At 57.2% G+C, this 10,999-nt stretch overlaps 1 protein-coding gene across 4 annotated transcripts in view; it reads left to right on the top strand.

The window, feature by feature from the left end:
- Positions 1 to 1,097: 1,097 nt before the first annotated feature.
- The window catches only part of PAK6 (p21 (RAC1) activated kinase 6), a 34,966-nt gene continuing 25,064 nt past the window's right edge, over positions 1,098 to 10,999 (top strand). The window contains exons 1-2 of one of the 4 annotated variants that reach the window (XM_033435821.2): positions 1,098 to 1,728; positions 2,476 to 2,548. The gene's annotated coding sequence lies outside the window, so the exon portion shown is untranslated. Of the gene's footprint in view, positions 1,729 to 2,475; positions 2,549 to 2,572; positions 4,433 to 10,999 lie in introns of those variants that run through there. The other 3 variants (XM_033435820.2, XM_033435822.2, XM_033435825.2) reach the window with 3 other exon arrangements.

Genomic DNA, 10,999 nt, shown 5'->3' with positions numbered 1-10,999 from the left:
TATTTCCCACAACCCTGTAGGAAGGTGAAATCATCCCCATTTTATGGATGAGGAAATTGAGGTCCAGGTGATTAAATAACACGCTAAAGGTCACTCAGCTGATGAACGGTAAAGCTGGGATGTGAACTCAGGAGGAAAAACTCAGAACCTGGGCTTTTAACCAAACACCACGTTGTTTCCCTATGGAAGAAAATTCATGAAAGAGTTTTCAAAATTAACGCGAACAGCTTAGTGCCGCCATGGGCTGGGGGGTGAGAAGCGTCAAGGGGAACGGTGGGTTTCCATCTTCAGCAGCAGTGGGCACTGGGGCGGGAACCGGCAGGTCAGGGTGGTGCCTACACTGGGGCAGCTGTGACTTGGGCTCTGGAGTGAGCATTTCCAGGTTGACGGTCAAAGCCATGGAGAGGATGGTGTTCCAGCGGGAGTGTGGGCAAGTGTAGGGGAGAGGAGCCGGGGCCGAGACTGGGCTTGGGCACTGGGAGAAGAAAAGGAGCCAGTGAGGGGACAGGTGGGTCCAGGGACCAGGAGGGCACTGTAGAAGGCTGAGCTCTGCCTGGCCCCTGGGGAGCTCAAGTTCTCACCTGCAAAGGCCCCTGTTTCTGATCAGGGTCTGGGAAACAAAGGGTCCCTGCCGACCCCGGAAGCCGGTGCCCATGCTGCCCGCCACCCCCTGCGTGCTGCTTTCTCACCCTTCACAGCAAAACCAGCCGAGACTCCTAAAGGTGAGCTCAGCCAGCTGTGGCTGGGCAGCCAGGTCCCAACCCCGAATTCTGAATCCTACATCTCTGGGAGTGGGGAGCCTGGGAGGTCTGGCTTCCCAGGGGCTGAGGGAGGCTTGCACTGAGCTGGGCAGGCAGCCCTTCCCCCCACCTCCCCCTCAGTAAAGGAAGGCAGGAAAAAAACGTGTTTTTATAAATAGCTCCAGCCCCAGCTGATTTGTAAATTCAGTGGGCTTTTTGTGTCAATGACATCACCCTCCTCCCCATGGCAACCTCCGACGATATCAAAATTGCCAAGCAACGTTGAAGCAGCTCGGCGCCCCAAACGAGAGCGGGTTGATGCCTGAGGATTTAATGGAGAAATCCCAAAGTGAACCGAGGTGTTCCGTGGAGGAGGCGTGCGTGGCTGGGGTGGAGGCCAGAGCCCGCCAGTGCCGCTTGCCAGGAGCCCTGGGCCAGCTGGGGCTCCTTGGCCATGCTCCCTTTGACAGCCTGCTGCCGGCAGCAGGGGGAAGGACATCGCTCCCTGCCTGATGTGCCAGGAGCCAGGAGCAGCCATCCAGGTGACTAAGCCGGCCCACGGGCACTGAGTCACCGCTGGCCTGGAGGTTTCTTCCTTCCCTTTTGCATCTGATTATTTTGGGAACTGGAAACTTGGAGCTGCACCTGAGTCCCACCCCTTCTAGCTCTCCCCTCCCTACCTGGGGCTCCAAGGAAGATGGGACCTGCCACGAGTCTGCCGCCACCCGCTAAGGATATGGAAGACGCTGTGGGGGCCTGAGGGGCCAGGGAGAGATGTCAGCCGGCAAAGTGCAACGGCAGATATGGTGATGAGGCTGCCTGTCCTCTGGAGGTGTCGGGAGAAGGGGAGTCTGGTCCATGCTGACTGGCGTCCTCCGGGCTGGCTTTGAACTCACCTCCTAAGGGATATTTCTGTAAATGAGCAGCTCCTAGGGTCCGAGTGGCATTTGGAGAACGAGGCTGGATTGGCTTAGGCTGGCCTGGGCAGGTAGGTGGCTGTGCGCCGGGTGCGGCCCCATGTGTGTGTGAGAGGAGCAGGTGTGTGTGTGAGAGCGGGCCGCAGGGGAGCTGGCAGAGACTGGGGATGAGGGATTTAGCAGCAGTTCATCCTGACTGATGCTGGGCCCGCCCAGGCCCCAAGATGGGTGCTGTGGAAAAGGACACCAGGTGCCTGGCCTGAGCAGGTGCGGAGCAGCTCCAGCTCCGACAGACCCAGGCCCCACTGAGTCCACGGGACAGAGATACGGCAGGGTGCCAGGGTAGGGGGTGGTCCAAGGATGGAAGCCAACCCGCTGGGGGCACCGGATGGTGCTTGGGCTGCCTCCTCTTCTGACAGCCCTAATTACCAAGGCACTAAGGAAACAGCTTCCTACCAGGAATTCTGTCCCTCTCGGTGCAGTGCCCATCAGCAGCTACGTGTGTCCTCCGCCGAGCTCTCACGGGTGCATCCCTGGGAAGGATGCTGCCCAGGGCTCTGCTCCCCCATACTCAGGACACAGCAGGGCCACTGATCAGGCTGGTGCTCAAGCCAGCGCCCCGGACCCCTGACCCCACAGGACGTGCTCTGGTGTGGGTCCCCCGCCTCCACACCAGTGAGTAAGCTGCTAGAGGGAGAAGGCTATGTGCCCACAGAGGCAAGACGACACCAACCAGGAGCCTTCGGGAGAAGCGGCTGGGCGAGAAAAGCACTGAGGTTTTCTTTTTCTGTTCCTTTTTTTTTCTTTTTTGCCCGAAGGGAGTGCCGCTTCCTGGGCTAGAGGCAAGCACCGGCCTGCAGCAGGGAGCTCGGGGCCCAGAGGACGGCCAAGGTAAGGTCCCTGCTGCCACAGCGGCGCGGGCCTCCCTGGCGGGGTGGGGTACCAAGGTGTCCAGGTTGCCCCCCATCTGGGACGGGGCGGGCAGCTGTGGGTTCCTGGGCTAAGGAGCCCCACACCCCGCCCAAACTGCCACTCCCTTCCCAGATGGATTTTGAAGCACCCCCGTCCAAGCTGGCCTCTGGCTCCCTGGCCAGAGAGAGATATGCTTACTTCTGCTATTCCTGCCTTTAACTGGGACACTCAGTGCCACCGGGACGCCCCTCCAGGAGGCCCCACCGCCTCTGGGACACTCCCCCCATGCGTGCATCCCACAGATATTTATGGAGCATCCGCTGGGTCCCGGGATCCAAGTCACGCCCCTGTGCTGAGCTTGACTTGGCACAGACTCTGACTCTGAAACTCAGCCTCAGGCCGGATTCAGGGGGCTGCCTGGCTGAGAGCACCGTGTTTCCTCACAGACCTCAGACTCCCCTGCAGTGTTAAGGACCTGGTTGGCTCCGGGGACGTCAGGCCCAGTGAGCTCGGGTTTCTAAAGCACTGGGGCCCCACCAAGAAGCAAGGCTCATATAGTGTAGTTTGCTCTTTCCCTGGCATCACACACCAAGGTTGGGGGGTCCTGCTTGGGGTCTTTCCCTGAGTGGTTTTGGTGGGAACCGGGTTCCTGAAGTAGAGGATGAGCTCTGGGCTGCATGGGCCCCGGTGCGCCTGGGACTCGGCCCCACAGAAGCTCATCTAGCTGAGAATAAGGCCTTTGGGCCAAGCAAGGGGTCCTCTCTGCAGCTCAGGAGTGACAAACCTGGGAGCCCTGGTGACCAGGGTGCCTAGTCAAGAGGGGTCGGCACCAGGAGCAAGCTTTCTGGGAGCCCCTGATTTGTGTGGAAAGCTCTGTGCACCTGAGAGTGGCCGCAAGAGGAGAGTATGGTGGCCGCATGGACAGTTCGGTCCCCCAAGGACAGACATTCTTGGTGAGCGGAGCCCCCTGGGATGTACCAGGCACAGAGAAATATGCAGGCAGGTCTGGGGCCTCCGGCCATGGCAAACCCACTCTGTGCATAATTCCCAAGAATGACCAGGAATGCCCCCTGTCCTGGAAGAGCCCATGGGACCAGAGTCAGGATGAACCCAAGTGTCTCCCACTCAATTAATCCCCATACCTGGCTCCAGGAAGAGGAAAATGGGAGTATTTACTAGCCGTGGGGTTACCAGCTTTGGGCGTATTCCCAGCTCCTGGTGAAAGGCCACTCCAAGCCTGGCGGTGCCCCGTGTATGCAGAGCTGAGCAGCAACTGGTGCCCAGGTGGGGACAGAGTGGCAGAGGCTGGGGAGCACCGGACAAACAGCAGGCCAGCAGGGTGGCAGCTGGCCGGCCCAGGAGGGAGCGGAAGGCAGAGGCCAGCAGGAGAGGAAAAGCTCAGGGAGGACTCAGGACGACGGCTTTCTTATACCTACCGCCTTGGTGGGAGGGCCGGGCTGGGCGGAGGCGGAGACCCTGAGAGACCTCATTCCTCACCGGAACGGCCCCAGAGGCGCCTCTGCGCACTGTGTCCTGGGCGCAGAAGGCAGGAAGGACTCATGGGAAGCTGACCTGTGGCTGGAAGTGGAGCCCTTCCTGTAGGATGCATTCCACACCTGAGTGGGAAGGAGACTCGGGCAGTAGGAAGGCTGCTAGCAAACCTCATTAGCAGGCCTTCTGCAGCCTGTCCCTAAAAGAAGTGGAGTAGCCAACAGGTTGGAGTAGAGCATGGAAAATGGAAGCTTCGGAAGAGCTCTCAACTTCCTGAAGCAGGGCTGACCCTCCTGCCCGGGGTGAACAGGCCGACTGGTCCTGGGAAGCTGCCCCTTCCAAGCTCAGCCCGAGGGCCCACTGGGGGCTAAGGTGAGAGGTGTGAGGTGTGGGATAAAGGGGGACTTGGCTTTTCTGGGCAGGGTGTGGGCTCTAGGCAGCACTAGGTGGTGGCCACTGGCACCTTGTTCTGGCTCAGTCGCTTGCAGGCAGGAAAGAGCTATGGCCTGACTACGAAGTACCAAACACCGGTGGCAGGATGGGGGACGGGGTGGGGTGGCGTGCTGGAGCCCTTGCCCCGGGGGAACTTACAGGCTTCAACAGAGCAGTGGAAAGGAAAGCTGAACAGGACAGACTTTCATACCCTGGGGAGAATTAGCATGGAGGCAGGGACCATTCCCTCGCAACTGCAAGGGGCCACATCAGCCCCAGCAAAAGGACACTTACACTGGTCAGCATTTTCTATAAAACCTCACTCTGACCCACCAGGCAGTGCAGAGACTTTACAGGGGGACAGTGATGACCTTTTTTTTTTACACCTGTGGTTTCTCTGTGGTTAAACTTTCCCCCTCGAAGTGCTGCCTCAGTCAGCAAACACTGGCACCTTTCAGCCTGGCTCTGGTTTGCCTGAGTTTGCCAAGCACTTGGGCCCCGGGCCTCTGGCTAACGGGGTGAAGTCAGGGCTGTGTTCTCTGTCCCGTGGACTCAGTGGGGCCTGGGTCTGTCTGAGCTGGAGCTGCTCCACACCTGCTCAGGCCAGGCACTCAGGCTGCCCAGGACCTGGGGGCGGCCTCTGCGTGCTCAGAGAAGCAGGCCCAGGAAGCTCAGGTCAGCTGGTTCGTTCGTTGTTCTGGTCTCTGACCCCCGTGCACCCGGAACCCAGCCCACTCACCCCAGGGCAAATAGCAATGAACCAGTCACCTTGCTCAAGGCCCCTGCTGCTTGCCTGTCCACCCAGCCCCTGAGGCTCCTGAGTGCTGCAGCGGTGGCAGCGGGGTTAAAACCGGGAGGACTGGTTCTCTGGTTCAGTCCTGGCATGGGGCCTCCAGCCTCCATTTTCTTTCTTCCGGCTTCGAATGAGGCTCCGTATGGAATTGTGCAAGAAGGCACAGAGAGTGCAGGGAGCCGGGGACCAACAGTGCATCCAGAGCACGGTCTCGGGTCAGTGGGGAGGAGCGCAGAGGAGGAAAAGGGCTGCCCCAGAAAGGAGCTAGCCGCCTTGGACTGCTGTAGTACATTCAAGCCAAAGGGAGGCCCAAAGAATGTTTAATGCAGCCTTCATAATTTCATAGAGGGAAACAGAACCCAGAGAAGGTAAGTGGGGTCCTAAGATCACAGAACTAACTGGTGACAGAGTCAGCTTCTGGCCTGGAGGTCCTCGCCTCCCAGTCTAGGTTGCCTTTCCATCAGCAGTATTAGCAAACGCACCCCCAAGCAGGGACAGGTGAGAGCTGCCAGGTAACAAGATGGCTTGAGAGAGGCGGCCTGGCCTAACACAGTAGGAGGACAGGTCCCCTTACTCCTCTGTGCCTCCTGCCCACCCCCAGCCCCTGCATCTCGATGGACCTGGAGCCCCAGCTCAGCCCACGCTTATTCACCAGCACCCCCCAAGGAGAGGCCCGGCCCACTCCTGGGACCCAGCCACTCTCTGATAAACAGATCCAGCTAATTTGTAAATGGATAGACTCAATTTCTTGTCCCAGGAAGCATTTTACATTTTAAACAGAAGCCTGTTAATGTCTTAAGCCAAAGGAGGGGGTAATGATAGTAGTATCTAGGGATGAAAGAGATTCTGGGGCAGACCCTGAGCGGCAGGAACACGGGAGACCTTTTACCTCAGGTGGTCTTTTCACCAGTTATATACCATGACCCCAGGCAGGAATTTAAACACCCACCATCAGAGGTCAGATCCCAGAAGCAGGTGGCCTGTTGTCTGTCATTTGTCTCCCTGACCCCAGGCACGAGCTGGACAAGAAGTCTTTTGTATTCCACTATAGTGGGGTTTGTTGGAAGATGGGGTGTCAGGGGTCAGGCAAGGTGGAAAAAGGTAGAGGTCTCGGACTCTGGGAAAGGGTGGAGCCAGACCCAGGGGCAAGAATGCAAGGCCAGGCAGTTAGCAAGCATGTGCAGGGCTTCTGTAGAGGACAGGACGGTCAGACAGGAGGAGGGGCTGCCTCAGATGGTCCATCGTCCCAGCAAGAGCCACTGGGGAGGGCGGGGCAGTGCACACCAGGACCCTTTGCCTCAGGGTTCACATGAAGTTCCCACAGGCCCACCCCAGGGCAGTCAAGGTGTGGTCCAGAGATTAAAGAAGGAAAGACCCTGAGAAAGGATGGCAGTAGCTGCCTGCCCCACCCGCTACCCTAGGACCCTCTAAGCAGAGCCCAGCCCAGCCAAGTGGTAGTTAGGTCATGCCTTCTAACCCAGGGCAGACGCAGAAGGTGGAGTTCCACAAGCTCTGCAGCAAGTTCCCACGAGGCCACGTGGCCCAGAGCCTGTAAACTTCGTGCATTTAGAGCTAAGGTGTTCCCGCCAGATGGTTGCGGATGGGGCTTGGGCAGCCAACATCATGCTTCCTGAGACTCTTTCCTTCCCTGGACTCTGGCTGGGGCTCTTACCTGGTCTGGCACAAGCCTTCCACTCCCCCAACTCACCTGTCCTTCCTGAAAGTCAGGCCCTGGGCTCCAGGGCGTGGGTGCCAGTCGCAACCCTGCCCTGGCCTTAGACTGGGGGCAGCTGCTGGAGGCTCAGAGCAGAGAGGAAAGGACGATGAAGGGCATCCATTCAGGAAGCTTCCCAGCGGTCAGTTCTGCCAGCAGAAACGCCAGCCAGAGAGCTGAATTGCCAGCAACAGACAGTTGGATGGAACTCTGGAGCCCATTAAGAGCAGGGGCTGCGAAGCGATCATAGTGAGAAGATATTAAAGGAATTCATCATGTCTCTAAAATGAGTGTCCTTAGCACAGAGGTAGCTCCTTCTGTTGCCACCCTCCCCAGCGTAGCTCATGCCCCCATGCACCCGGGAAGGGTGCCACAGCTTGCCCTGCCCCTGCTTTAGCTCCTTGAGGTGGGTGGACAGTGGCTTCTGCATCTGGGTGGCTCACCCCAAGTCACCAGATCCCTTTGGAACTATCAGGCAAGTTCAGCCGCCAGTGTCAGTTTTCATTTAGGGGAGACAGGCCTATATATTCTCATTGGCACAGGAAGCCTAGTACATATATACACTTGAGAAAAAGGCAGAAAGAGGCTGGAGGCTTCTGGGTGTGGTCATTTCCTTCTGCTGAAGTTCAGGGTGGCAGAGGGACACATCTGTCCGGCGGCCAGGCAGGAGAGTCCAGTGGACTTTTCCCGAACACCTAACTGGGCCCAGATGGTGCTGCCAGCTGGAGCTGGGGTTCTCTCTCCAGGATCTGGAGTGGATAGACCTGTTGTGTTGATTTAATAGCAAGTTCTCCTGGAAGAACCCTGGGACTCTGCCCCCATGGCACACTAAACCGGACTCCATTGCTCCCTGTGGCAGCTGTGTGCACGCATGGCGTGGGGGAGGGGAGCTTCCTCCTTGGTCCCTTCAGCAGCTGTGAGGGCCGAGGGCCAAGAACTCTCACCCTGTTTGGGGGTGCTGGTCCTTGGGGCCCCTGTACCCCAGTGCTCTAGACCTCATCATTCCACCACCTTCCCAAAGGAGAGGGGCACCCTCTCCCCCGCTATACACATCAAGAAACTAAGGCTGAGACACGCTGGAAGTCTAGAAAGGCAGAAGGGCTCCAGTCCTGCAGGAGCCCACGGTCTCTGCAGCTAGATTCTACCTCCTTCCTGCCTAAGGACCCCAAGGGCTTAGCAGCCTCAACTTTCTCAGTTCACGCTCCCAGAACCTGAGAGGTTCGCACCTGCCTCCCAGCCCCAGCAGCAGAGAGATGGATGGTCCCATCAGGGTGAGGGGCACTGGCCCAGGCCACCCCAAGAGCAGGAAGGGACAGGTGTGGGACAGCCCAAAAGAGAGGGGGAGGAAGGGATCTGCTCCAAAGAGTGCCTCTCTCCTAGGGCTGGGGGCTCAGGGTGAGTGGGCAGCTACCCCCCTGGAGCCCAGGCCCCAAGGGGCTCCTCCAAGCAGGTAGCAAGCAGGTGTGCAGCCCCACTTCCCCAGCAGTGCCTGCATGTGGGCCTGATGGCGCCTGGCCCATTCTGGGTCTGTGAAGGACAGATGGCTTGATTCAGGGACTTCAGGCAGGGTGCTGGCTCATGACTCAGTGAGAGGGTGGTGGAAACTGAGGCCCCCCTCTGCCCCTCATACCCAGTGCCATGTGGGCGTCCTCATGCCCTCATCAGAAATGGAGGAGGGATATCCCCACCCCACCTCCCGACTTCTCTGTGTCGCATGACATACCCGTCCTGGGTGGCAGGCAGAGTTGGCACAAAGAGGCAAATTACCAGCACCTCCCCCACCAGCTGCTCCCAGGGACCTGACCCCACACGGTCAAGTCATATCAGACAGTCCCTGGCACCAGGAACCTCTGAGCAGGACAGAATTAAGAGAACGGACTGGGGACAGATACCCTTGGGTTGAAATTCCGGCTCCACCGCTCAAAAGCTTTAAGACCCTGAGCTGATTCCTTAACCAGTCTGAGCCTCATCTGTTTCCTCATCTGTAAAATGAGAATAATAACAGTATAGTACTTCTGTCCCAGGGTGGTTGTGAAGACTTGAGTGATGACACGTGTAAATAGCTTAGCATGGGGCCTGGCCCACCTGAAGCGTTCAGTAATCGGCAGGCATTATTATTACTATTATTAGAGAAGGGCAGTCATCCAGAGAAAGGACGCTGAGGAAGCTTTTCAAGTCACAGAGCAGAAAGGTGCCAGGAAAGGATAATGTGTTTGTGTTTCTAAACCACAAGTTGATCTGTATCTTTCCTCTTTGGCCCTAACCCGGGTTCTCAGCCCTGGCTGTAGGTACTCAGATGTTACAACAGGCCCCAAGAGCCACAGGCTGAGAGCCAGGCAGTGCCTGCCCTGCCCATGTGCCCTCCCTGACAGCCTCCCAGACCAGAGCTGGCAGAGCTCCGAGCGCCATTGCCCACAGTGAAATGCCACTTCTCAGTGCCCCTGTCCAGCACTCCTGCCCAATTTGTGCAATGGCAGTGCGTGGACAACGCCCTTGACCAGAAGGCCTATGCCAGCTGCCAAGGCTCTTCAAAGGAGGGTGTGCCTGGTCCCTCTCCCTGCACTTGGCACGGCAACCTGGGAATAGGCCAGAAGGAGGCATGTGGATGCTGGAGGAGAAGCTGTCTCTAGACCGTCCCTGCCACTTCCTGAACTGTTCTGCCCCCTCCTCCTGGGCAGGGCCGAGTTGGGTGTGGATCAGAAGAAGATGGAGACGGGGGTGGGGGGAGAGTCACACACAGAAATTAATCACTCAGGACCCATTCTGCACATCCCAGCCATTCCAATATGCAGACGGTCATCCAACCCTCTGCAGCCGACCCGCCGTAGACCCACCTGGAAGGGCAGAAATGTGGGGTTGTGATGCACCCAAGAGGCCCCCTACTCTAGTCTGGTATCCACTATGGGAACCTTTTCTCTAGCATATCTGACTGACAGTTATCTGCTTCTTGAATACGTTCAGGGATGGGGGATTCATTACCTCCTCAGTCAGTCTTATTTGGGAGTCCTGTCTCTCTCAAGGCACCAAATGCCATTGCAGCTCTCAAAGGTGAGAGGCCCCCAAGGTACCCTAGACTCTCTCCCTTTGGGGTAAGGAGGGGACTGGGTGTGTAGCCTTTTTGGGATACCCAAGCCTGAATTAAACCAAATTAACTACCGTTCATTTCTGATAATATTCTAATGTTCACACTTTATTGTAGTGTAACAGTTCAAAAGTACTGCTTGGAGCCGTGGTTCTGGTATATAAGGTATTTGTATCGAAAGGAAATAATTCATGTGTGTCGGTAAAAAATAATTGAGGGTGTTGATTCTAGGTTCAATAAAGTAATGCATTTCATTCTAGCTTTGGTTCTTGGTTCATTTCAAATCCTCAGCAGCCAATTCCCATACCCACCCCCCAACCCAGCACAACCTCCTTCCCATAGCCAGCGCGTCTCCACCTGGCATCACCATGCCTTCCCCGGGAGGCTGAGGACATCAGGGCTTTGGATGCAGCCAGACAGGGTGCAGGCCTGTTTGGGGTAGTGAATTCCCACTGGCCACCTCAGCTCTGTTTGGTGGGAGCCTAGAGTAAACTGTGCATAAGCAATTGAGCCTATAATGCAAATTCTTTATCCATAAATTGCACTGATATGTCTAAAGAATCAGTGAATAAAAACAATACATGGCAATAGTGACCTCAGTACCTAAAGTTTGAGGTGACCAACAATGACAGAAATTCCTCCACTTCCTCCTTCGGGGCAGCCATCTGAGGTCTAGATATACTGAATTTCCATGCCAGACTCCCCTCAGCACTCGGGTGGACACAGCCCTCCCTGGGGACCTGGAAGTCTTCCCACTTCCTTGTTTGGGGAAGAGACAGATGGCCCCTGCCCTCCTCCACAACATATAAACACAGGAGAAACCACCCTCCAATCCAGAAGCAGGGCAAAGGGCAGCCCAGAGTGAGCCACTTGGGACAGCCATCCTAATCCTAGGCCAGGACACTGCTGGGGACAGCT

The sequence above is a fragment of the Orcinus orca genome, chromosome 2 (assembly GCF_937001465.1).
Source record: "Orcinus orca chromosome 2, mOrcOrc1.1, whole genome shotgun sequence".
NCBI lineage: Eukaryota > Metazoa > Chordata > Mammalia > Artiodactyla > Delphinidae > Orcinus > Orcinus orca.
Note: the sequence above shows the minus strand (reverse complement) of the source record. Positions and strands in the feature narration are given on the sequence as shown.